The 27,045-nt window shown below is 41.3% G+C and overlaps 1 protein-coding gene across 5 annotated transcripts in view; it reads left to right on the top strand.

The window, feature by feature from the left end:
• Sipa1l2 (signal induced proliferation associated 1 like 2) overlaps positions 1 to 27,045 on the top strand; it is a 182,809-nt gene that overhangs the window by 64,206 nt on the left and 91,558 nt on the right. The window lies entirely within an intron of this gene.

Here is a 27,045-nt window from a genome sequence, read left to right as displayed (position 1 = left end):
TGTCTGATCTGCCAGAGAACAGAACAGAGCCTGCCTGTCAGAGACTTTTAGTCAAGAAAATTAAAGACATTCCTACTTCATAGAGTTACCCATATTACTTCCCGTTTCCATCTGTGAGTTTTAGTGTGTGATTAATGTATGCACAGTGACAGTTTATTGCTCCTATCTGCTCCTTGAGTGTCTCTGATGCTTTGCTGTTGTGCTATTGGTTTGCTGTATACTTGTATACATGGGAGTATTTTTTAGTTCTGTTGGTTGTAAGAGGACTTTTTCTAACAAATGGAACAATTTGGATTTACTAATTACTTGACAATGCCAACTTAGTATGTAATGTAATTATATGATATATGATGTGAGATCTAAGATAGTATAACACATTGCTCTCCAATGAAAGAACGTTCTTTCAAATAACTCATGTCATCAGACTTCTCAAATATTTGGACACAGAGAAATTGGTTTCTGATGTGTCAGTCTGTGTCACTTCAGCTCTTTCTTCTGATAGTCATCCCTCAAGTTTGCTAAGGTAAAGAAAGGATTTTTTTATTCACTGCGTTTAGAGTGAAACCATTCACAGGAATTTTGCCATTAATGAGCACAAAGGAAGGAATACAGGCTTAGAACTTCTGTCTGCTTTGTTTCTGGAGAGCTCTCACCAGTGTTTACAGATCTGCAGTGGTGTTGTGAGCTGTCTCTTCAGTCCAGTTAAAAGGTGCTCTCTGTCCATGCCAGGGTTTTGAATGTTGTGTGTCGGGTACCCGTCTGAAGCAGATGAGAAGAAATTCCCTTTCCCCCTTCACCAAACGGTGACTAAAGGCCAAGAAAGCTACTATTTTGCCCATGAAGCTAGAATGTGAATTGAGTGTTTGTGACCCAGGGTTCAAACAAGATTCCCCTTAATTTTCCTTATAAGTATTTTGTATATTGGGAAGAGTGTTCTGCTTTTTGGCTACCTTGACAGAAGGGAAATGTCCCAGGCCAAACTGAGTAGTGTACATTGCCTTGTTTCTCCCACTCCATCTCCCACCCTCTCAGAGCTCCTCCCTTGGTTTCCTTGACATTCACCCTCAGCAGCTGGCTGCTAGCTCAGCCCTGGTAGCAGAGCCCTTTGCTGTGCTGGAATCTGAGTTTCAGTGAATTCTCCCCTGCTTTCCTTGCAGAACACATCCCTGAGAGACAGTCACTTGAGACTTCAACATTCGTAACTTTGGTGGAACATTAAATCTCTTTTATGTGAAATATGTCTAACTTAGGTTTCTGTTTCACTATGTATAAATTGGTAATGATAAAAATGACTAGTACTAATTTTTTTTTTTTTTTTTTTTTGCTGCACATCTCACAAAGTAATTTGCTGGGAGGAATTGCCTAATATGGTATGAATTCCTCACTATGAAGTATGTTTTTGGTGTGACTTAATGGTTGCCATTCAGTAGCATATGGGTACTGGCTCATGGGGCATACCAGGAATCAAGGTGCAGTGTAAAGCATGGATCCTTTAGATGTTCAGTCATTAATATCAATAAGAACAATTAAACTTTTTTTAGAATCTGGGATATTAAATTTATAACTGAAGGATTTTCTTTGACTCATTTTTAGACATTTGGCCTGTAGAAAACTGCAGTTTCAGTTTTGTAGAACCATTTTGCCCATGAAGAACATTAAAATTCAGGTTTCTGATTGTGTCATATTTCATACTAAAGACATTTTATAATCAAACCAGGAAAATATGAAAATAGAGATTTATAATGGAAATGTTGATTCAATTTGAGCTGAAGCCAGAATTTCATGAGTGAAAATTAAACAGTAGATGTTTAGAGAGACTTTAAGCTGTGACAGCTTTAAAAAAAGCATATGTTTATGAATGTTTCACAGGCTTTCATGTGCTTTCTCTGGCAGACTGGAGCCTCATTCCTTGATGTTTTGCCATTTATTAGACACTCTTTTCTTTTTTGGACTAGTGGACTCAGAACTCACAGCTGGGTGTTTGGTGGTTGGGAAATGTATCTTACGATGTTGCCGTAGGATCAAAACTCAGTGTTGTCAGTGGAAGCCATTCTGTCCCATCATACTGCATGATATGAAATTGTGAATGTAGAGCTACCAGTTACCACTGATTTATTCCATTTGTCAAAGCCTGGCATACTCTGTGCAGCTAATTTATTTTCATATACTGTGCAGATGTGGGGTTGAGGAACCAGCATCTGTGCATTGGGAAGCATGGTGCTAGGAGGATTTGCTGAGTGACTGGAGGTAAACTCTGGAGCAGTCTTCCACATGTCCAGTACCATGGGGCTCTGCCTGTCTGGGACCAGCAGGGGTTCACATGGCAGTGCCACCAATGCCCGACACAGCATTAGTATCCATGGGGTGGGATGCAGGCCCCCTGTTGAAGCTCCCCACCCCAGACACGTGAATCACAAGTACCCCTTCCCATCCCACAGGCACATTTCACCTCATTCTGTTGTTGGTGTCCTTGATGCAAAAAATGATTTTGTTTTGTTTTTTGGTACCAGGGATCGAACTCGGGACCTTGCGCTTGTGAGGCAGGTGGTGCAAAAAATGATTTTTAATGTTGATGAAATCCAGTTCATGAAATTTTGTTAATGTTTGTGCTTTTGATGTCATATCCAAGAGATCATTACCAAATCTAATGTCAGGGATCTTTCTCTTAGTGTTTTGTCCTATGAGTTTTATAATTTTACCTTTTACACTTGGGTCTTTGATCCATTTTGAGTTAAATTTTGCATATGATATTAGGTAAGGGTTCACTTTCATTCTTTTGCATGTGGATATCCAGTTTTCCTAATACCACTGATTGAGAAGACTATCCTTTCCCCACTAAATGGTTATCACTCTTGTTGGAAATGTTTTGACAGTACACATGTAGTTTTATTTCTGAGCCCTCTATTCAACTTCATCTGTCTGTTTTCATTGCGGTACCTTTATAATAAAATTTGAAATCAGAAAATGTGATATTCTAGCTTTAGTTTTCTTTCTTAAGATTGTTTTGGCTAATCCAGGTTCCTTAAGTTTAGGATTGACTTTTTTTTCTATTTTCACCAAAAAATGTCATTAGGATTTTAAGGGAGATTATAGTGAACTTGTAGATTGCTTTGGATAGAATCAGCATTTTAACAGTCTTCTGGTCCATGAAAATGGAATGTCTTTCTATTTATTTGTGTTGATAGTTTTTAAAAATATGTATTCCTCCATACCAAGAGTACAAGTTTGACTGTTGGCAGCATACTTGCTGTTACATTCTTGCTCTGCCTCCTTAACACAAACTTTGGCTTCAAACACGTCTGTTAAGTGTCTCTGAGCATAGTTTCATCATCTTTAATTGGAAGTTGTGTGAACATCACCTGTTATGTATCAAGGATCTATCAGGAGGAGTGTGTTTGTGATGTCTTTATGACCTTTTGCTTACCCAAATCAGCTTTATTCTCTGACTTACCCAACATTTTGCCTTTTCATGCTCATATTTCTAGACTAAGCACTGGCCTCAGGACACTTGACTAACTTGGAGCCCTGTTTTGTCTTCTTGTTCTGTTTGCCTGTGTCAGCCTCCAGTTTCAGGCCAGTGGCACCTGCTCTCTGGCTGGCTATCAGCATCACTGCCCAGCTATGCTCTTTACTCTCTCTGCATGCTGGGGCCTCTCCAGACTGAGGAGGATGGTGACCTTAATGAAATGTAGTCATAGTGCAGTAGGGACAAGGTCGAGGCGACCTGAGAGTGTAACGCACCACTAGCACTACTGTTGAATTAATTAATGATTTAATGATATCACATGCTTCTGTAATATTTTATAATTTCCAAATTATTTTCCTGCTTCATGGATCTCAAAGATGAATCAGAATCAGAAAAACCAGAGGAACTTGTTAAAAACAGCTTCATGAGTCAGGATTCCTCAGAGAGTGGTTAAGTAGTTGATGTTAGCAAACTTCCAGACCTGTTCCCTGCAGCTGGCATGGCACAAGTCCATGAAAGGCCTGTGGGATCCCCTGACTGTGCCTTCTGCCAGGTCAGGAATCTCATGTTCAGAATCCCGCAGGGTCGCACGCAGTCTGGATGCAGCCACTGACAAAAAGAGGGCATTGTCTCAAAAGGCAGGCTGGTCTCGACTCCAGTCTTACCACCTTGTTTCTGTTCCCAAGGACCTTAGCTCCCAAGTCCTTTTTAGCATCTCTCCTGCAGTGAACATGGAGACCCCACTGCCCTATTTGCTTTGGAGTTTTTAACACAAATAGGAATCTTTTTGTCTTATCTTTCTGGGTTTTTTTTTCCTAATTGGGTCCAGTAGCTGCTAAGCCTTGAAATCTTTTTTCATAGTATAAATTTCAGCCCTCTAAACAGTTTGCTTCATTTTAACAAGTATCATAGGATGGGCTTCACCATCCTATTGAAAGCCACACAGACATATAAGGCAAGAGCCTAAATTAACCAATATTTAAGTATATGGCGTGCATGGCGTGGGGGGTTGTTGTGAATGAAGACTCAAGCATTGGCCTGGAATGATGAGGGCAGAAACAGAGATAGCTGTTAGTATTAGCAGGTTTACTGTGTTGCCGAGGTATACTAAGGGTTTTGCATGCATAGCAGTGCTTAGCAGACCCTTGTCCTCCTGTCGTCTTCTCTATCCCGGTAAAGGTCAGCTGCTTCTTCCAAGCTGCTTAGGCAGAATCCTGGCATCATCCTTTCTGTTGTCACCAACCTCACTGCTGCCGCCTGGTCCAGTCCTTGCTGCATTATTGTACTAGAATCCCCTCCCTCCCTCCTTCCTCCCCCTTCCTCTCTCTCTCTCTCCCTCCTCATTGCAGCAGGCAGGTAGCTGTCAAGCCTCTCTCAGGTTTCGTCACTCTACTGCTCAGACCATGCAGAATGAAAGTCAAAGCCTTCTCGTGGCCCATGGCACTTGACCCAGCCTGATACCTCTCTATGCTCCCACATGCTAGTTTGCTTTCCTACCTTCTTGTCTGTCAGTGTGGCTCCTGTTCTCATCTTTCCTCACATCATCCATGGCCACCTGCCCTTCTGCTGAAACCCAGATCCACACCCCAGTGCCCTCAGCCTTCATACCTGTCCCTTTACAGCACTCGTCCATGATGGGCTGTGTATTCATTTGCTCCTCTCTATTCTGTGGCTTCTGCCAGAATTCACATCCTGTGAAAGTAGAGCCTTCCCAGTTTGTGCCTTACTGTGTCCTCTGCTTCTTCAGGGGTCTGGATGGTAGGGGCTCACAGGATTATTTGTTGAAAACATAAATTAAAGCTACTTTTCACACGATGAAACTGAGATTCTGGGAGTTGAAGAGCTCAAAAGAGGACACTGTGAGTAGATGGCTAGGCCAGATCTGAACTTGGGCCTTATGCCAGTGTCTGTGAGAAGCTGTGACTGCAGAATGGGGGCACATTCTGATGAGGGAGCTTTAAGAATGGTAAGGAGGTGTGCGTTTGAGAGACAGCAGGTTTTGGAGGTGATCCTGTGGTCTTGGCTGGCAAGATGTACTGGTAGACTGGCTAAGATTGCATAAGGCCATATATGCTGTATTGGAGGGTTCAAGTTTTACTGTAAATGCAGGTGGTAATTCCCACCATGTAAGGTTGCTGGAGTATAAGTCTTAAGCACTCAGAGGGTACTTGGCATATAGAAAGTGCTCAGTGTCACACTTTAGAGTAGATCTTGACCCCATGCAAACCCAAGATTCTGTTGCCAAGGTTGAAACTTACATTGTTCTATGCTCATGTCAGTAGTTTGCAGAGCATTTCCGATTTCAGATTTCATTTCTTCGAAACTAACTGAAGAGCCTGTGCATCAACAGATTGCTGGCAGGCATTTAGCTGTTTAATCTGAGTAGAAAATAGTTCAGTATCTGAGAAAAGGGAGACTAGGGGGATTTTAGAACCATGTCTTTGACCTTATTTTCCACTTTTGGAATTGTGTTAAAACAAGCAGCTCCCAGTCACAGCTGAGGCTGGGTACCATATTTGCTGTGGATTCCAAGGCTCCTGAGGTACTCCGAAGCACGGGCACTGGAGCCTGGGAATCATTGTATAAAAATCTCTTTGGCAGTTTTGAAAAGGCACAAGTGTGTTTCGAGCCACTGGTGAAAAACCACTCCAAACTCGTTAACTTATTTTCAGGGAGAAAGAATACTTACCTTTTCATCAATCTGTTCCAAAGTCCAAAGAAACCTTTCTGGTTGTTCTGCATGTTTCTGGGGTGCTAAAGAGAGAAACAGTGACCATAATTGGAAGGGGCCAGTAACTGCAAGTGGAAGATATAGATAGTTACCTTCCTTCCTAGGATAATGAGGGTTATGGTTATACCGGAAGGAATGCAGGAGGACAGGTCAGTCTACTGCAGTGAGAGGGCAGAGGAGACAGGTTTAATCATCAGTGGCTGCTCATGCTGAGGGCTGGGAATGGAGCTTCTTCCCCAAACAGATGGGGAAATGAGGCTTCACCTTGAGTCACTTCTGATGCATAGCTTTCTGTGGCTTTCTTTAAGTTGGCAGTACCTTATTTTTTCCCCATGAGACAACAAAGTGAAAATTGCATCTCTTGGCTGAAAAAAGAGGAAGGGAATTAAGATGTCTTATTCTCTGTCCCATAGTAGGAGCCCTGCAAGTATGTGGGGTTTTAATCTTAGGGGCTAGAGCACGGGTGAACAACTGCATAGTTCTGGAGACTTTTCTTTGTTAGGAGCTGGGAGCAACAGGGGGAAACCTTCAGTGGGATGTTCCTTCAGGTGATTTGTGCTCTGACACCCCCGAGCCCACGTTTAGCAAGTCAACTCCACCTCCAAGCCTCAGCCTCCCCCAGGCCCAGAGCCCCATTATCCATTCCTCTGTGTTCAGCCTGGCCAACAGTAGGTCGGTGAGTGTGATGGACGGAAATGACTGAGAAACTGAAAAAACAGGAGCAGAGCATACTTTCAAGGTAAAGTTTCAGAGTAAACAAGGGATAGCTGGAGGGGAGAGAGTCATTCCTTGGTGCATTCCACTTGTCTCTGATGGAAGAAGACTTTCCAAACAAGAGAAACTGTTAAGCAAACAGAGACCGGGGGTGGGGTTGGGGGGGTTGGGGGCGGGGAGTGGAGTGGTGAGGCTCTGAGGCAGTTCTCTAGATATTTCTAGCCAAACTGCGATGTATATCCCAAATCTGATCATCTTCACTAATACCACATTCAAATAAAAGTAAAAAGGACAGGGACTGCTAGTGTCCTGGCACCTGAGAAGGAAATCCATTCTGCCCCTAACTGGAGGTGTGACCGTAGGCCTTAGCCCAGTGATGGTGAACCTTTTAGAAATGTGTGTCTGAATTGTAACCCAAAATCCATTTATCACAAAGTGCCAGCACTGCAATTAAACCCGAATACTGAAATTTTAGTTTAGAAAAAACAATTCATACATTAACATCTTTGTTAAAAAAAAAAACAACAAATGCTATAAATTCACCACTACTGTCTTAGTCTCAGGGTTCACAGAGGGAGAGTGTGGGGACAGATTATCTCCCTGAGATCTGACATTAGGCTGTGTGTCCAAGTGGGCAGTTAACACTAAGAGCCCTGGAGAGCACTCTGTGCACATGGGAAGAAGGGAGATTTCTCAGTGGCAAAAAGGGTGTTAATGCTGTCCAGGAAGTACTGATGGTGTTATTTGATGATCCCGGGGCTGGGATCATTCCCTTGGCTCTGCCACTTGAGTCCTTATGACTGGCTTAGGCTGTTAGGTTCCTTACAGGAACCTACTGGGAACAGAGTGCTCTTGGTTGTGAGCTGGACATGCTTGGCCTCCCTGGCTACGCTGGGCTAGAGTGCCCACCTTCCTCAGGGCTATGTCCAGATATCCCTACATGTGATTCTAAGAAGGCAGGGAGAGTGGCACGAGAGAGATGCATCACCCAGATTTGTCCAAGTTCCCCTTCTGCCCTGGGGTCCTGCTGCTGCTGCCCAGGGCTGAGGTAGCCTGGCTCCCTCTGCAGGAAGCGACCAGGGTACGTTTACTCTCCCCGGAAGGCTGCGTACCTTCTGCTGGGCTACAAAGAATAGAGAAATGTATTCGTCTTTTGCTTGAAGTTATCGTTTGGATTAGATTGGATTTCTTTGGAAAGACAAAGTCAGTGATTTTTGTTTTTGAGTTTGGTTGCCTGTAAATGGCAGTAGAAAGAATGAAGCAGTTTGGCTTCTGTGCTGATTGTCTTGCATCACAGCTGTCTGATACAGGCACATTTCCTACTAAACTAAGACATGAGAAGGTGTGCTGGTGGTTATGTAGGCATAGCAGTCTCTCTCGTATCTTGGCAGTTATTCATAGGATCAAATGAACCTATGGGGTTTTGGAAATGCTAAGTAAATTCTGCAGTGAATTAATATGTTAATATCACCATTTTATGACAAAGAATCCATCTTATAATAAAGGATATTATCATTAGTCAGACAAATTCTTTGGATCTCCTGTGGTTTTTACACTGATCATGGTGACACATATAATTTACTTACTTGCTAATGTGAGATCATCTTTCGCCACTGAATGTCTTGATTGTCTTAGCACACGATTGCCATAACTATAATTTCCTCTCTTGTTCATTAACCTGGAAATGCAAGAAAGTAGTGATTTGCCATGACTATAATTTTTGCAAGGAAATGTGTTTCTTTGTGTCCTTTTGTAATAAAATATTTTACAGGGTGTTAATTGGGCATTGTACTTTTCTTCTTTCTTCTTTTTTTTTGTTTTTTTTTTGATACCAGGGATCGAACTCGGGTCCTGGCGCTTGCAAGGCAGGCAGTGAAACCACTGAGCTAAATGCCTGGCCCTTTTTCTTCTTTTTTCTTCAAGTAAAGAATTTTGAGGTTGTGAACGTCTTAGAAAGTAACCAAGCCAAGCCAAATCCCTTTGTTTGCATCCTATTAAAAGAAATTTAAATTTCTTTTTCATATGTAGCATTCAGTTCATAACTTTTCTAGATAAAGTTTGTTTAGGAAGACTTTCCACTTCAGTGCAGTGGTTCCCCATGAGGAATGACACGAATTGTGTCCTCCTGGAGGAAAATTCCTTATTAAAGTAGTACATAATGGAAGACGTTTCTGAAGGATCCATTCTAACATTGCTCCAGATTTGAGTTTCCAGAGACTTTGTCTTCTGGAGAGCTGAATGAGCTGGCCATGTAGCCAGTTGAAAGAGCGAGAGCTGCTAGGACTCAAATCAGACAGTTAAAAGCCCTTTCTTCTTTTCATTTTTTTAAGTTGAGTTGATCTCAAAATCTACACAAAGTTTCCTCCTTTACCTTAGGACAAGTTCATTGCATATGGGGACTTAGAACTTGGACCGATACAGTGGATCTAGTATTAATATTGTTCTTTACCCCCCAGATCTTTGATTAGTTGCTTTTTCTGGAAGTTGATCGGTGTCATCACAGTTCTGGAGTGGTTGGGCTGATTCCTGATACTGTGCTGCATTTTCAGAGCTCCAGGGCAGGGCTTTGTGTGGAGCAGACGAGGCTTCAGGGAGGCCTCCCCACCCCCCAAAGGAGGAGATCAGGACCTGTCAGCAGGACAGTCTGCTCCTATGTGGGTAAGGGTGCTAGCCTCCATGGCATCTCTGTGTTGTTGGTGCAGATGATGCAGGTTAGTGAGTGCCTTGCTGTCCTTTGAAGGCCATTAGCTCAGGGTGGGTATGGATCAGGTGCCTTGTGTGCAGATTCTGGCATTGGAAAAAGTCCGAGCAATGGTTATGGTTCTTGTCAGTGTGTGCTGCCTGGCACCGGGAGGACTTGTTCTTGGGCACTGTGGGGTTCTGGGTGCAGGGGGATCACAGTTGTGGGCTAGGACTGGGAGGCGGGCACAGCCTGCTCTAACCATCTAACCACCTCTCCAGATCAGTGTTGCTGGGAGTGGAAGGGTCTAGGGTGCCTCTCAGAGGTCAAAAGTGGAAGATGAGTCTGGAACTAATGGTGACATTATACTGAGATAATTCTCTCAGTGCCAGTTTTTGTCAGCAGCATGGTGTTTTGGTTGCTGATTCAGCATGCCCTCTGAGTCCCCAGTTTCATGTGGCAGGAGAGTTGCCCCTCAGAGAGGTGGGAAGAACACTAGAATAGGGCCAGACACATGTGGGCACCAACCACTTCATCCTCCATCTAGGCGTCAGTTTGCTCAGTTAGCAAATAGGGACGAGGTTCCTCTTCTGCATTCATGGGGCATTAGGTGTTCCAGAGAGATTATGGGTGCTTTCCTGCCGGGTCCCGTGCCTTTGCTTGAATGTGTGGCACAGATATGCCCTTCTTATAGATGGACCTGTAGGAAGCTGACTGCTGAACCTCCCACTGTTCATAATGTCTCCAGAGATGTGGCAGAAAGCTCTTAGTGTTCCCTCTTTACTCTGCCATGCAGTCCGTCTGTGGGGCACGAGGGTTGTGTGAGGTGTAGGTTTGCAAATGTGTATTCAAGTATAAGGTGGTGTTATCTTGAGCAAAGAAATTTCTGCTGTGTGAGAGTCTAGGGCAGTGCTTTTGTGAGTACCTGCTATAAAGAAACCATATATTCTTGAAGTCAGCAGTAGAATTTGTGCATCCTGCACTAATGGTCATGTGCGTCTGCTGTGGGGCTCTCAGAGGAAGGAGAGGATGTAACAGATCTCTCTTGTTTCATGCAAGGAGGAATAAAATATTCTATAGTTGTCCACTTGTTTATGCATAAGTATTTTTCCCCATTAAGTTTATTGGTACATTTTAGGAATACAATACAGTTACATTCATCATTGGGATGTTACACCTTTACATGATGCATCTTGGTTTTTATTTTTTTCCTATTGCCCTGCCCTCCCTTCACCCCCTCCACCCTTCCCTGTTTACAAAGACTTTGTTTCTATTTTTTCCTTTTCTCACATTTTTTATTTTCCCTTCTTTCCTTTCCTCTACCCCTACCACTTCTCCTATCCCTTTAGACCTTTTCTTCCTATTTCACATTATCAGTTAATCCTTATTTACACTTTTAGGATTTCACACCAGAGAAACTATTTAGTATTTACACATGTGTGACCTATTTATTTCACTTGAGTATGGCCTCAATGTGCATCCATTTAGCTATAAATGTCTCTGGTTTCTCATTCTTTATGGCTGAGTGGTACTCCATTTTATTTATTAAAAAAAACACATCCTCTTTATGCAGAAGTATTTTTAAATGTTTTTCTATTCATTGAATCTTGAAGTTTATTTGTGTGCATATGTATAAATTGACAGGCATATGTAGTTATGTGGTGTGATCAAAATATATGCTGAATGTTTAAAATTTTTAAAAAATTTATTACAGTAAAAGACACATTGCCATTAATTCTCCTTAAAATACTTCCCTTCATTTTGTTTTTTGTTTTGTTTTGGTTTTGGTACTGGGGATCGAACTTGGGACCTTGTGCTGAGCTAAAATCCCTGGCCCTCCCCTCATTTTGAACACACTTATCCCATCATTCTTGCTACTTTCAGAAGCAGTACTGGAAGTCCTCTTTTGCGAGGGTCCTTAAGAAGTGTGATGAAAAATAAATGCTGTTGCCAAGCACCATCCAGCAGAAAGACAAGCTCGAAAAAACATTAGGGTGTGTCCTCATTCTCCTTATTCACAGGATCTGGCACCATGAGACTTCTGGCTCTCCCCAAAGTCAAAGTAACTAAGAAAAGTAAACATTTTCAATGGATTCAGGACATCAAGGCAGCCATACAGCACAACTAAAGACACTCAGCAGTAAATAGAACTTTCAGAACTGCTTCAGAAAGTGGCAAGAATAATGGGATATGTGTTTGAAATGAGGGAGAGTATGGTGAGAGGATTGATGGCAATATGCCTTTTATGTAGTAAAATTTTTAAAATTCATATTTTTTGGATCACACCTTGTACATAACTGGATGCTTTAGGAAAGTGGTGGCTAACTTAAAACCACGTGTGCAGCAGCCAGCTGTTTGTTACCATAGAAAGCTCTTAAAAGGTTTACCATCACTGCTCTAGGGGAGTACATAGAGGAAAGCACCAGGTATCTGCAACTGCAGGTACAGCTCACCGTCCATCACTTAGGGTATATCCTTGTGGTCTTTGTATTTACATAGATCTTTAACATACTTCATTTCATGCACTATATAAAATTTTGTTTTATGACTGCTTTTATAGTATTACTTTATAATCTGTCATTTTATAAATGGGGAGCTGTATAGCATTCTGCTGTATAAGTTGAGTTTTTCCTAGGCCACTGGCCATGAAGACTGCTGCAGATTGTGTGTTCTTGAAGTTCTGGAATGAATACCTTTCTGCATCTCTTATTTTCTTGAGTGGATTTATCAGCTGTGGAGTGTTGACTCAAATGATTTGGGCAGTTTTAACGGTATTTGACATCTGTTACTTTATGAGCATTCTGAGAGTCAGTGCTGGTTTACACTGTCTACAGCTTTTTGTAGGGGAAGGATCTGTCTCCAGACTCGTGTAGCCCAAAGTGTATGTGTGACACTTGTGGACAACTCTCATAATCTGTGTGGTCAGAGGTGGTGTTGTGTTATCCTAACCTCATGCCTTCTATGACTTGTTTGATTTGTTGGGTGAGCTTCCTGAGTGCCAGGAGGTTTCCTAAGCATCCATCTTGGTCCTACAAACCCTGCATTCCACACAGGGTTTGACAGAGAGAAGATACTCATGTGCACAATCATAAGAAGGTTTGTGGTAGGTAATGAGTCTCACAATACTATGCAACAAGACAGACTCTTGGAATTTAGATATGTAGAGCTGGCTCCCCATGTGTGAGCAATGGATGATGGGTTTTGTGTATTTGCTGGTAAAAATGCTATTTTAAAAAACCAAATACTGGGCAGTTGAATTGTTTGGAGGAGTTTTCGTGTCCTCTCTTCCCAGTGGAAAGGCAGCATCTTGGGGCTGGATGACGTTGGATCTCTCTTGTTGCATGTTTTCAGAGGAGCACTGAGCTGGCTGCTTTGTGTTGACGTGTTCAGTATTTCATCATGTCGATTGGTTTTGTTTGTCACGGAGGGTGGTAGGAATTGTTTACCCTGCAGGAGTCTCACAGTGGTTTTGGTGGAGAGCAGTGTCCATGAACATGGTGAGGGTATTGCTTCTTCTAGGGTCTACAATGAGAAGAATCCTTAATTCTGTCTCTTTGAGATTCCAGCCTGCCTGCATTTATTAGAAAATATGCAGGCTCCCTTAGTTGCCCTCCAGTGTCACTAAACTTTTATTGAAAGGAAACAATATATTGTTTTCTGTGGTTTTTAAAGGAAAATAACAAGTTCAGTCTACATTGGTTGGCGTTAAACAGAAATTCTTTTCTTCTTTTCCAGTGTTTTGCTCAGACCTAAATGCCTCAGTTTAAATTATTAATTGGAGCGAGCGATTTCCTGCTGTTTCTTTTGCCACCCAGGGCCCATGCTGAAGAGACTGTTAACTAGTGCCTCCTGAGGGAGGAGGAGGCTGCACTTCTCTCTTCTGATTTAAGAGATTTCATGGGAAGCATCCAGTGCCCACAGCTGTTGTTCTTCCCCTTCAGAAACTCTGTGATCAGAATTGTCCACTTAACAAAACAGCTCTTTGTTTACTCTGTTTTTAACACAGGTGGATGCAAAGGTGAGTATACTTTGCTACCAGGATCTGGTTCCTGCTTTTTATTGACATACAGAGACAAAAAAAAATGCCAGCATGATCTCATTATAATACAGCAAGTTCTCCAAGTAATTCTGAGTAGAAGTTGTAGTTGGGAAGAGAATATAGTGCTGGCTGGAGATTGTTGGGCCATCCCCTTGCCTTTCAAAGCTCTGCTGCCTCTTGGAAAATCAGCTTCGGCCTTGCAGGTCAGGGTCACCGTGTCCCTTTGGTGACTGTGCACACTTCAGCTGGGAATTGTCCCCTTTGGTAAAGAGGGCTGTGGAAATAGTTGTGCATCCTCTTATTTTATTTGCCCAATTTCAGGTCAGTATGTTTATCAATAAATACTCATGTTAATTTTTTCAGCTGTTATTTTTAGAATTTTAGATCTCATTGTATGTTTAGAAGGGTCCTTTGAAATAGATGTAATTCTTCCCATTTTACAGATGGGAAGCCAAGTCTTAGGCTGAACAGCTTCCCTCTCTCAGCTACCTGTACTGGGGTTGGCTGGCAGCTGAATCTCATGTGCAAAGGCACATGTCTGCCTTCCCAGCATGCAGCATTTAGAGGACAATGGCCGGTAAGCGAGCTGGAATGGAATGGTGTGACGGAACTTATGGGAAGAAGAGGTGTGGGATGCTTCAGGGCCAAAACAAGATCGTATAGAACCAACCTTAGGAGTTGAGGTAGACTTCCAACAGTGTGATGTGAGAGTTTAGCTCAGACTGATGACACTTGTTAGCAAGGAAGGGAAAGGGTCTTGAGGAGTATTGGGCAGGATCCAGACATGTAGAGCCCCCAGATGAAAGCGTGACGGTCTGCAAGGGTGAGCATAGTGGGAAAAGGGCCAGCAGCTGGCCCAGAGGCTGGCTGCAACTCATGGGTCAGATGTGGTGGCCTGTGCTGCCATAAAGCCTGGGCTTTGCTTTGAGGGAAATGGGAAGCTGTTAGGGGCCTTGGTGAAGAGTTGGGCAATATAATGGTATCTGACTGGCAGTGGCACCTGAAGCAGAGATGTGTGCAGCTTGGGAGGTGCATTAGAAGGTGATCTTGAGGGCAGGAATGAGCAGTTGGTTTGGCTGGGAAGCTATCACTGAGCAGTTTGGAGGTGTTGACTGAGATAGCTTCAGGCTGTGGGTTAAGGCTTTTGAGTCAGCAACATAGAGAGCATGTGAAGATTGCTCAAATGCTCCAGGAAGTGCACAGGATTAGAAGAGAAGGCACCTGAGATAAGCATTTAAGGAGACCCTAGCAGAGGAGCCAGCCAGGCACCAAAAGCAGCACACAGGGTGTCACTGTTGAGTGTGTGCACAATGATAATGTGCTGGCTGGTCCTCAAAGCTCTTTGGTCTGCAGTCATGTCAGTAGCGGGACAGATGTGAACTGGTCTGAGTGCTGGCCAAGGCCAGGCTCCTCTCTGGCTGTGAGAGTAAAGCAGGGAATGCAGCAGTCTATGGCCTGCTGAGGAGGAGACCACTGTGGCCATATTGTATCTAGGGTCATGCTCGAGCCCCACCTGACCTGTATTTAGTCCTCTTGGTCACCTTAGAGTACAAGGCAGGTCACCACAAACTGCCAGCAAGGGGGTTTCCTGGGGACCAAAGCCTCCAGGCTTTTTCCTGAGATCCTGCTGTGCTCTGATGTAAAACTCCTTGACTGCATCATGAGGACAGCTTCTCCGGGACCTCAGGTGAGAAATTCCCCCAGATAGCACATGGAACACTTAAGACACTGATTGAGCTAACACTGATGTGACCTTCCATGAAGAAAAGATTTTATTCGTCTTCAAAATCATAGGTTATCCCCGTATTACAAAACCCCAAAGAGGAGAATCGTTTTCTGTGTTCTCGTGTCAAAAAATGTTTTTTTTGGTATTGCCCCGGTGTTTAATTTAAAACAAATACCTAAGGACCAATTTTCATGGCCAGAACTATCCAAAACTTACCAGTCCAATAAATACTGAACTTCTGTATCAGTTTACAACCATTACTATTGTAGTTATCAAACTGCCTCATATTCTCAATGTTAGTGGTCTCGTATGAAGTGAATGAAAGTTAATGCAGCTCAGCCTGTGTTGTCTTTCGGTCTACAGAGGGGCAAGAACAGGAGCGATCTTTTCTTCTTATTCCCTGACATGTTAGTATTGGGACTGATGGGATACTGGTGTGAAAAATAGGCATTTTTACTCTAGTTATACTTGTATTGTCAATCTGCTATATAATTTTAACTATTTTTTCCTTGAACAGGGCTCATAATTTGTGCATCTTCTGGTTTTCACTCCGTGTGCTCCAGCTGCAGTCCTGATAAGAGGCTCAATCACAACCATGATATTGGTCTTGAAGACTCACTGATGTCTCACGGAAGACTGAGAAACACATTCTATTTAAAGGCAAATACAGTGTGCTTAACTATCACTCTCCATTTCAGTCTGCCATTCCAGATTATCACTGTGACCATTAGTGTGGACCTGAGGATAGATCACCCTCTCAAGCTCTGAAGTCCTCTCATTCCCCCTTGAGCCATCAGCCTCTTTCCTCCCCAGCTCCTCCTGTTGCAGGGCCACCCCACCTACTCCCTGTGAGGCCACACAGGCATCCTTGTAGTTTTTCAGCTCACAGAGCTGATGACAGTTGTGATCCCCCCACACCCCCAGGAACAAAAGCCATAGAATTTGATGAAAAGCAAAAGTAATTGGAAATTACTGGGGACAGTGTTCTTGACATGAAAAATTGATTTAGGAGCTGAGCTTAGTAGTGCACCTCAGTGATCCCAGCACTCTAGGAGGCTGAGGCAGGAGGATCTCACGTTTAGACTCCACCTAGGCAATTTAGCAACATAGATTCTGCCTTAAAAAGGGCTGGAGATGTAGCTCAGTGTCGTGGTTCAGTGCTTAACAGTGTGCGTGCACGCACACACACACACACACACACAAGAAAAAAATTAGAGAAAAGAAAGAAATAGTCATCAACAATCTAGAGGTCTGTGTTGAGTGATGACAGTTCTAAGGTGAGCCTGTATCTTTTTGTGGCTGCCAGAATCTGGTTTGGGGAATTCGCTGAACATAGTTGTAGTGAGGTCTTGCCCCTTCCTGTAGAATATCTGCCTCTTCCCTGGAGAGTCCAGGGGAGGGATGAAATGGCTCAGCCTTTTCTTACAGGTATAATTTTTAAAGCTCACCCATTTCAGAAGCATGAGTTCATTTAGCCACTCACACATGAAAGTAGTGAGGGTCCTAAGAATTGCAGCAGGCCAAAGCAGGTGTAGGGTAGAGCCACTGTGTGCACATATACTTGAGTGTCCACTTCAAGCTGCACCTTCTTAACGTTTCATTAAATAGACTTTTGTTTTTATTGAGGAAAAATGGCATGGCCCTGTGTTTGAGAACTCTTCATTTGGGAATATAAAGCTGTGATAACCAGTATTTTTTACATTCTCTGAGAAGGAACCAGAGCAGGCTCATGCCTGTAGGAGCCTTTTCCTTCATGTGGCTTCATCTTCGTCAGTAACTCAGGGATGAAGTGTGGTATCAGGAGAACCAGGTCCTCTGGATATTCAGTGTTTGTACATCCTGACTTAGAGCAGTATATTCACAGACATGCATGGAGTCCCAGGGAGCCACCCCAGAGAATGGAGCTCTGCACGGTCAGCTGCTGCGCCCAGAAGATACAGAGACAGTGTTAGGATCCGCTGCTACCTCATCCTCACCTATCTTGTGGGGAAGAGGGAAACTGTTGGGTGCTCAGAAGGTGAACATGAGACTCCGCCTACCGTACTGTTGGAGGATGTGTCTGCCCTCCAAGTGGCTGTTGCCTAAGTAGGGTGGGAAGCCCCCTTTTTGATGAGGAATAGCTGATGAATTTTATGTTCATGGTAACCTGTTGTAAGGGCTTGGGAAAATGCCTTTTGGCAAGTGTTAATTTACAGTCTAACAACTACCTATGTTTATCTGCCTTTAGATAATGAACATGTTTAAAATATGCCATTTTGATATTTTATGTTATAAACAGTTGCTGCTAATGTATTTGTTTAGTAAGCTGTTAATTCATTTACTATTTATTTTTTTCACTTAAATTCTTTTATTTGTACCTTTTAGGTATACAGTATGTTTACATTTATCATTGGGTACTTGTACCTGTACATGATGTGTCTTGATTCTTACTTTATCCCCATTCCCTCTCCTCCCGTTATCCCTTCCACCCTTCCCTATTTACAAAGACTTTGTTTCCATTTTTTCCTTTTCTTATAATATTTCCTTTCCCTTCTTTCCTTTCCCCTTCCCTTCCCACCACCCCTACCCCTTTGGACCTTTTCTTATTTCAGATTATCAACTATTCATTTTAATCGTTTTCAGCCTTAATTACACTTTCAGTTTTTCACACTAGAGAAACAATTCGGTATTTACACACGTGTGCCCTATTTATTTCACTTAAGAGTATGGCCTTAATATGCATCCATTTAGCTATAAATGTCTCTAGTTTCTCGTTATTTATGGCTAAGTAGTATTCCATTTTATTAAAAAACCACATCTTCTTTATCCAATTTTAAGTTGATGGGCACTGGGTCTGTTTCCAAGCTTTAGCTATTACAAACTGTGCCGTTATAAACATGCGTGCACATATAACAATGTGGTATGATTCTTTTAATTCTTTAGGGAAGATACCCAGTAAGGGAATAGCTGAGTCAAATGGGACCTCTAGCCCTAGTTCTTTGAGGTATCTCCATACTGATTTCCATAGTGGTTGCACCAGTCTGCACTCCCACCAACAATGGAGAAGGGTTCCTTTCTCCCCACACCCCTGCCAGCATTTGTTATTGGTTGATTTCTTGATAGTAGCCATTCTTTCTGGGGTGAGGTAGAATCTCAGTGTTGTTTTCATCTGCATCTCTCGAATGACGAGTGATGTTGAACATATTTTTCGTATGTTTATTTGCCATTTCTACTTCTTTGTCTGAGAAATGTCTGTTCATTTCAGATGCCTGTTTTTGAACTGGGTCTTTGAATTTGAGGGATCTGATTATTTTCAGTTCTTTCTATATTCTAGATAGTAGCCCTTTGTCTGAGGTACAACTGCTAAAAATTTTTTCCCGCATTGTAGGTTGTCTCTTAGCTCTGTTGATGGTTTCTTCTGCAGTGCAGAAGCTTTTTAATAAGATGAAATCCCAGTTGTTGATTCTTTCTGCTAGTTCCCGTGCTACTGAGGTTTTGTTCATAAAGTCTTTTCCTTTGCCAATGTCTTCAAGAGTTATAACTTATCTTCCAGCAAGTTTAGTGTTTCTCTTTTAATATTTAGATGTTTTATCCACTTCGATCTTAGTTTAGTGCATAGTGATAGATAGTTTTAATCTTTGGCAGGTTGAAATCCAGTTTTTCCAACACCATTTGTTAAATAGTCTATCTTTCGTCCAATGAGGGTGGTTGGCTCCTTTGTCAAAGATGAGGTGGCTGAGTATGTCTGGAGTTGTTTCTGCATCTTCTAATCTATTCCACTGATCCTCAGGTCTGTTTCTTTGCCAGTATTATGCTGTTTTTATTACAGCAGCTTTGTAGTATAGTTTCAAGTTGGGGATTGTGATATCCCCTGCCATGTCTCTGTTGCTTGGAATTACTTTTGCTATTCTAGGTCTTTTCTGGTTCCAAATCAATTTTTGTATTGTTTTCTCTAGTTCTGTGAAGTATATTGTTGGAATTTTAATTGGCATTGTATTAAATCTATATGGTAGTTTTGGAAGTATGGGCATTTTCACTATATTGGTTCTTTCTACCCAGGAACAAGGGATGACTTTCCATGTTCTTATATCCTCCTTGATCTCTTTTTTCAGAGTGCTGTAGTTTTCAATATAGAGGCCTTTCGCTAGATATTTCATTTTTTGGGATGTTATTGCAGAAGGAATTGTTTCCCCAATTTCTCTCTCAGTGAGTCTGTTATTTGTGTGTTGTCCTTGTATCCAGCTACTCTACTGAATCTGCCAGTTAAGTCTAGAAGTCTTTTGGCAGAGTTTTTTGGGTCTTCTATGTAGAGTATCATATCGTCAGCAAATAATGACAGTTTAACTTCTTCCTTTCCTATCTTTATTCCTTTTATTTCTTTCTCTTTTCCAATTGCTGTGGCTGATGTTTCTAGAACTGTATTGAACAGGAGTGGTGATAGTGAGCATCCTTGTCTTGTTCCTAATTTTAGCGTGAAAGTTTTCAGTTTTTGACTATTTAGCATGATGTTGGCTGTTGGTTTTTCATAGTCTTAATCAGGTTGAAATAAAGACCTTCTGTTCCAATTTTCCGGGGGGTTTTTGTCATGAATGGATGTTGGATTTTGTCAAATGCTTTTTCTGCATCTATTGAGATGATCATATGGTTTTTGTCTTTGGCTCTGTTAATATAGTGTATTACATTTATTGATTTATGAATGTTGAACCATCCTTGCATCCCTGGGATAAATCCGATTTGGTCAGGGTGTATGATCTTCTTCATGACCCTCTGTATTCTGTTTGCCAGTATCTTGTTGAGGATTTTTGCATCTATGTTCATTAGGGAGAGTGGCCTGTAGTTCTCTTTTTTGATTGGGTCTTTCCCTGGTTTTGGAATCAACGTAACACTTGCTTCCAGGAATAAATTTCAAAGTATTGCTTCCCTTTCAATTTCATTGATGAGTTTAAAGAGTAATGGTGATTATTCTTCTTTAAATGTCTTGTAGAATTCATCAGTGAAGCCATCAGGACCTGGGCTTTTGTTTGTTGGTAAATTTTTAATTACATTTTCAATTTCACTCATTTTAATTGGGGTGTTTAGAATTTCTATATCTTCTTCATTTAACTTTGGCAATTCGTACCTATATAGAAATCTGTCCATTCCTTCTATGTTTTCCACTTTTTTAGAGTACAGGTTCTCAAAGTAGGTATTAATGATCCTCTGGATTTCTGTTGGATCTGTTGTGACTTCCCCTTTTTCGTTCTTAATTGCATGGATTTGAGCCTTTCCTTTCCTTATTTTGATAAGGTTGGCTAAAGATTTATCGATTTTATTTATTCTTTCGAAAAACCAACTCTTTGATTCATTGATTTTTTTGTATCATTATCATTCTTAGTGTCCATTGCATTGATTTCTGCTCTGATCTTTATAATTTCCTGTCTTGTAGGAGCTTTGGGTTTGTTATGCTCTTCTTTTTCTAGGAGCTTGAGGTTCTGCATTAGGTTGTTTATGTGACGTTGTGTAATTGAGCTGTCTCTGTTTTCCTAATATGGCCATTCACTGCTATGAATTTCCCTCCTAGAACTGCTTTCATTATTTCCCATGGATTCCTGTATGTTGTACTGGCATTATCATTTACTTCTAGAAACCGTGTAATTTCTTCTTTAGTTTCCTCTGTGACCCATTGGTTGTTCAGGAGGGTGTTACTCAATGCCTATGTGTTTGTGGGGGGGTTTGCAGTTTCTTATGTCATTGATCTCCAATTTTATTGGAGTAACTTCAGTTCTTTTACATTTACTTAGACATGTCGTATGAGCTAGCATGTGGTCTATTTTGGAGAATGACCCATGTGCAGCTGAAAAGAATGTATATTCTGATTTTGTGGGGTGGAACTCTCTGTAAACATCTATTAAGTCCATTTGTTCAATATTTTCGTTCAGTTCTAGAATTTCATTGTTGATTTTTTTGTCTAGATGATCTGTCTATTTGTGATAGTGGGGTATTGAGGTCCCCCACTACAACTGTGTTTTACTGTTGTTGGCTCTTTTATATTTTATTTTTTCCCCTTTCCTTTTAGTTTCTTGCCTTGCCTGGTGGCTTCCCTCTTTTGGGCCTCAAGTAGTTGTGACCTTCATTGTCTTTTTCAAGGATATTGTTTAGAATTGTTTGGAGTGCTGGTTTGGTGTTCATGAAATTTCTCAGGTGTTCTTTGTCATGGAAGTATCTAATTTCCCCATCGATTTTGAAAGATAATTTTGCAGGATACAACAGTCTAGGTTGGAATTTATTTTCTTTTAGGGCTTGAAATACTTCATTCCGGGCTCTCTTTGACTTGAGGCTTTGTGTTGAGAAGTCTGCTGTGATTCTGATAGGCTTTCCTTTGTAGGTGATTTGTTTCTTTTCTCTAACTGCTTGTAGGATTTTGATCTTCTGTTGGGTTTTTGAGATCTTGACTATTATATGTCTAGGTGTAGTTTTTTTTTGATTGTGGCTAGTTGGAGTTCTATATGCCTCACTTATCTGTATGTCCAATTCTCCACCTCTGTCTGGGAAGTTTTCTACTATTACTTCTGTGAACAGTTTTTTTTTTATGTCAATCGTACTTTCTCCTGCTTTTTCCTGGACTCCTATCAGTCTTATGTTATTCTTCTTTGCATCACCTAGCAGCTGCTGGATTGATTTCTTATAGTCCCTTACTATTTTTAAGAAATCTCTGTTTTCATGGCCATTAACTGCAATTTTGTTTTCTATATCTAATATTCTATCTTCATATTCCCTTAATCTGCTGTGAGTACTTTCAATGGAGTTTTTAATCTTCTGGATATCTGTTTGAATCTGTTTCATGGATTCCATTTCTTTTTTATGTTGGGTGATCATTGTTTCCATTTCTTTCTTATGCAGGGCATTCATGGGTTCCAGCATGGTTCTGAGCTCATCTATTTTTTTGTTTCTGTTCTAGAGCCTCTAATCATGTCTTTCTGCTCACCATCTCTGTAGTTATCTGTGAAATTATTTTTGTTTTGAATTTTTCTAGAGCCTCATTTATCTTCTTTGTTATTTCCCGTGCTATCAGTTCAGGGTGTCAGAGTGGTTGATTACCAGACTTTTCAACCTGGTTTCCCCCAGAGTTTGCTTTTGGTGGGGTAGAAGTCTGAGTTTGTACCTTGCTTAAATGATTTCTCATTTTTGTTTTTGGTACTGTCATTGGTTTACTTCCTGGGTTGATACTTCGAAGTTACTTATTGTATGTATCTTTGTTCCTTGTAGTTAGAACCCTCATGGAATGATTGCTTCTCAGAGGTGTCTTCCAGATATAGCTGGTCTTTAGGTTTTGAGTCTCTAATGGTTCTGAGGCTATCTCATTTTCATTATACCAGGAAGGACAACTGATTAGATCAGTCACAACACCTTAGCCCAAGTGATACAATTAGTAACACCCTAGCATCAAGTACCTCTTAGAAAATGACAATTTGTGGAAGTTATTAATCTATCACCTTTAACTGTGTGAATTAAATCAAAATGGAGGCCCAACCCAACGAATGTTTATACTAAATAAACTCTTCAATATAGCAACTTTACCTTTTGGGATGGGGAGGTAGAAGGAGTTGGGGAGGGAGGGATAGATAGGTAGAAGGATAGGGAAAGGTTAGCAGTGAGGCCAGAGGACACAGGAAGATCACACAAACTCTAAGAAACTGTTGAAGACAAGAGGAAACGACAAAATGAAAGAACAAAGTCGAGAACAGAACAACCTAACAGCAATAGGGAGGCTAGTAACTGTATTTACTTTCCTTTAAAACTAATGTCATTTGAGAGAAGGAAAAAGAGAAGAAAAGAAAAATAAAGAAGAAATCCAAATTAGGGCCAGAACAGGAACAAAAGGGGAGATGAAGACCAATGTGGGACAGCAAGAGAGCAAGTTAGAGAGAGAGAGATAGAGAGAACAAAAAGGGAAAAGAATGAAAAAAGAAGAGAAAAATAAAAGTTTGAAAAGAGTAGAAAAAGAAAAAATTAAAAATAAGAGCAAAAAAATAAATTTGAAAATAAAAAATAAAAATGAAGGGCCTCCTTCATGGTATGTCTCTGCTGTCACAATAGACAATGTGGGCAGCAGTGTGCAGAGATAAGTCAATGAGTCTCAGCAAGCCAGTCACAGACTCATGAGATTCAGGCATGTTTCTGACTGCTAGCCCCAAGTTGAGCTCCCTGTCCTCCTGAGGGTTGAAATCTGCAAGGCTCTACTGCAGGTTCCAGCTGCCCTTCCCCTGAAGACAGTCCTGGTTCTGATGTGAGATGATGATCCCTTCAACTTAACAAGTACGGTGGTCTGGTGTGCCTTTATTGCAGAGATTCTCTTCACTTTTCCAGTGGGCTTCAGTTTTCATCAGGGAGCCTGAGAGAGGCCCTCTTTCTGTTTGTTCACTTCTGCTCTATCTTCTGGAGCTCAGAACAATGGCCTTTATGACCCCCTGTACCTCTATAGTACGGAACTAGGTACTGGCACAGCCAGGAGGGCTGCATGGCTAAGCTGGTGGCTGGGGGTGTGGGACAAGGAGGGTGGGATGGGGTGGGGCTTCACATGGCCAGTGAGGTCCTCACCTTCTGCAGGCTGGTCGCTGATGGGCGGGTTCCACCTTACTTATTATTTATTGAACATCTATAATAGAAAGTGCCAGGCACTGTCGGGGGAATAGTGACTGAAATGACATAGTCCTGAGCCCATAGTCTGTGTGTGTGTAGATGCACACAGAGGGAAGTGGGGAGTGCTGTTAGTTATAGAAGACAGTGTCTGGGAAGGGGACAGTGTCATGGGAATAGGTCACAGGGATACTAGTTGGGGAGGCCAGAGATGATGAAGAATTATGGTCATCTTCACCCAGGCAGCTGACCCCATTTAGAGGGAGCAGCTCGGACAACAGCCTGGAGTGTGGGGTGTTTGAAAAGTGGAAAGGCACTTGGTAGAATATGATTGAGGTGTAGTGTAGAAAATGGGGGTGGGCAGAGACACACATGTATGTATAGAGGTAGAGAGATATACTGTATATGGAGACAAAAAGTGACTAAGTAACATGCAGAATCTCAGCAAACTGAAGTGGTCAAAATCTCCAAGTCCACGCAGGGGATGGAAGCCAGGTGCATCTCAAGAATGGTCGCTGTGGCCAGAGGATGCATTACTCTGATAGTTCAAACCAGGTCACATGTCAGGGGTGGAGTTAGTTCCACACAAATTAAAGGATATCTCAAAGGAATTCTAGATACCAGTTCCTGAAGTAAAAGAGAATAGGTCCTAGACAGACATCAGGAGCTCCCCCCTAGGGCTAATGACCTTTTCACAAAAAGTTTTGAAAATTTACAGTTGAAGGAATATATCCAGATTCCTTTGAGGGGTTGATATGAGTTTGCTATAGTTTTTATCCTAATAATAAAGTTCAGCACAAATTCATTCATTTTTAATTGCATTACTTATGTATGTCTTAAAACAGTCGCTTTTGGGGGAACTATTTATTAGTGTCTTTTTCAAGAGAGATATGGAATAAACATTGTGTTTTTTTTTTTTTTTTTGGTACTAGGGATCAAACTCAGGACCTTGTGCTTGCGAGGCAGGCAGCGGCACCACTGAGCTAAATCCCCAGCCCTAAATATTGTGTATTTTGATTATTATCTGTTAAACAATGATAAAATGTTAAAAGGATGTGAAATCTCAGAAGATAAATTTTCAAGTAAGGATCTGAGCTCAGTAAGTTCTGACCACTTTATGGTCAGTGTTTCTAGCACTGACAGCTTGGTGTATGTCTTGTCCTTGCTAGTCCTAGTTTTCATCTTTAATAGTTTCTCTGTTCTTTTGCCAGTCTGTTGTAAGTGGCTTAGAATTAGAACTTTCACTGGAGTATGGTGAGAGGGTGATAGGTGTGGGCAGATGCCCACCGGCTCGCTCTCAGGAGGTAGGATTGGCCACAGGCCAGCCTCTTCACTGCCCCTTTCATCTTGAGCACTTTCCTGCCTTGCCTCCTAGTGCTGTAAGGATATCGGGGCCTCACTGTGTACTGCAGCATGGAAAAGGAAGGAAGGTAATTAACTTTTTACATAGCACTTAGGAAGATAAAGGAGTTTCAGAGCAATGTATTTTATGTAGTTTGTTAGATCATTTTTAGTTAGGATCTGGTTATGTTTTTTTCCAGTGGTAATCAGTCTATTCAAATTTTTCATTATTGTTTTAGAAATTTGTGTTTTACTAAGAAATTAGTAGTTTCCTCTGAGTTTTCAAATTTGTTGCCATATATTTGCTTCTGGTATACTTCTTTTATATTTGTATTTATTTTAATGTCTCCCATATATGTGCTTATATCTCCTTTCTTATGTTCTATCTCTCTTTGGAGGCTTGGAAAAAGGAATATATCTATTTTCCTACTCTTTTTAAAAACTATTTTTTATTTGTTTGTTCTTTCAACTTTTCTTCCATTCCATTAATTTCTGGTTTCCTCTGGTACATGCTGTTTGCTTTGTACCTTCCTAAAGTGGTAAGCACCCAGTTCCTGTTTATGTTTCCAGAAATTAGGTGCTGGGTGGGGCAGCATTCTTCCTTTTGCACATAAAACATCTCCAAATTAATAGTGTGTAACTCGGTGAGTTTGATATAATGCCTGTTGAGAATTCTCATAGCACTGTACCAACTCTTAGGAGTAATTATTAAGCTTTAAAATTTTGTTGTGTTCCTTAAGCAGCAACTATTGATAGAATTGATAGATTCTGTAGCAGCCTAGTTGAGTGAATCACATTTCTGTTGAAATGTGTTCAGATGAGAGAAGAAATTGTTTTCTTTTGTACCTCTGTTGTCACCTTTTCAGTTTCCAGGGACAGATTTGATAATAGCCTAAATTGTACAGGAAATAACTATAATTCAGTCATCTGTGATCCTTTTAAACATAATAATTCTAAGTGGAATAGATAAAATGTAGTTGTTTATCTGTCTTTCTGAGAACGCTGGGCCAGTATTTCTGTTCTGTTCTGTGCATCTGACTGCTCATTCTCCCCTTGTTTGCCATATCCTAAAATATCATATTTTCTCAGTTATGAAACAGCTCTGGGATAAATAGCACACTGTCATGCCCAGACTGATTTTTTTTTTTTTGATAGTGGGAGGAAAGCAACTGTTGTCATAGGAAAATACCTGCTATTCCAAGAGACCTCCACATATCTCACAGCCATCTAAGGCCCCCTGGAAAGAGTTGGCACACTATTTATTTAGCTAGTTGAGATTTTAATATTTTCCAACCTAATTTGCAGTTGTATCTTATGCTTTCATAAAGGGTGAGAGAAATTGGCTTTATTATACTTTTCCTACCATCATCATTTTCAGAAGAGGTAGAATTGTTCTTTCATTCTTAGGTCAGTGAGTTGGGAAATAGGAGCATATTATGAGTTGGGAAAATATATAATACCTGGGAATATTTTTGTCTAATTGAAGATAGAAAAGAAAATAAAAACATTTGTAGCTGAAGAGTTGATCACGTCAAGTTTCTGTAGCGCCTGGGTTAATACTTGCCTTCATTTTATCCTGCCTGTTTGATGGTTGCTTGTGGCATAGTGAGCTAGAAATTGTACTCTTTGAGTCACCAAATTCTTGAGGACTCCTTCCCACTGTCAGGGGCCTCCGAAAGCTCCAGTTTGGTTGTGAATGATCATTATAAAAACTCATTTGTTAATAGTGGTATTGACTCTCCTGCTGTGGGAC

This window comes from Heterocephalus glaber, unplaced genomic scaffold (assembly GCF_053883595.1).
Source record: "Heterocephalus glaber isolate CG9 unplaced genomic scaffold, H.glaber_assembly_v1.0 deba00001472, whole genome shotgun sequence".
Classification (NCBI taxonomy): domain Eukaryota; kingdom Metazoa; phylum Chordata; class Mammalia; order Rodentia; family Bathyergidae; genus Heterocephalus; species Heterocephalus glaber.
The sequence above is the reverse complement of the archived record's forward strand: the minus strand, read 5'-3'. Positions and strand labels throughout refer to the sequence as shown.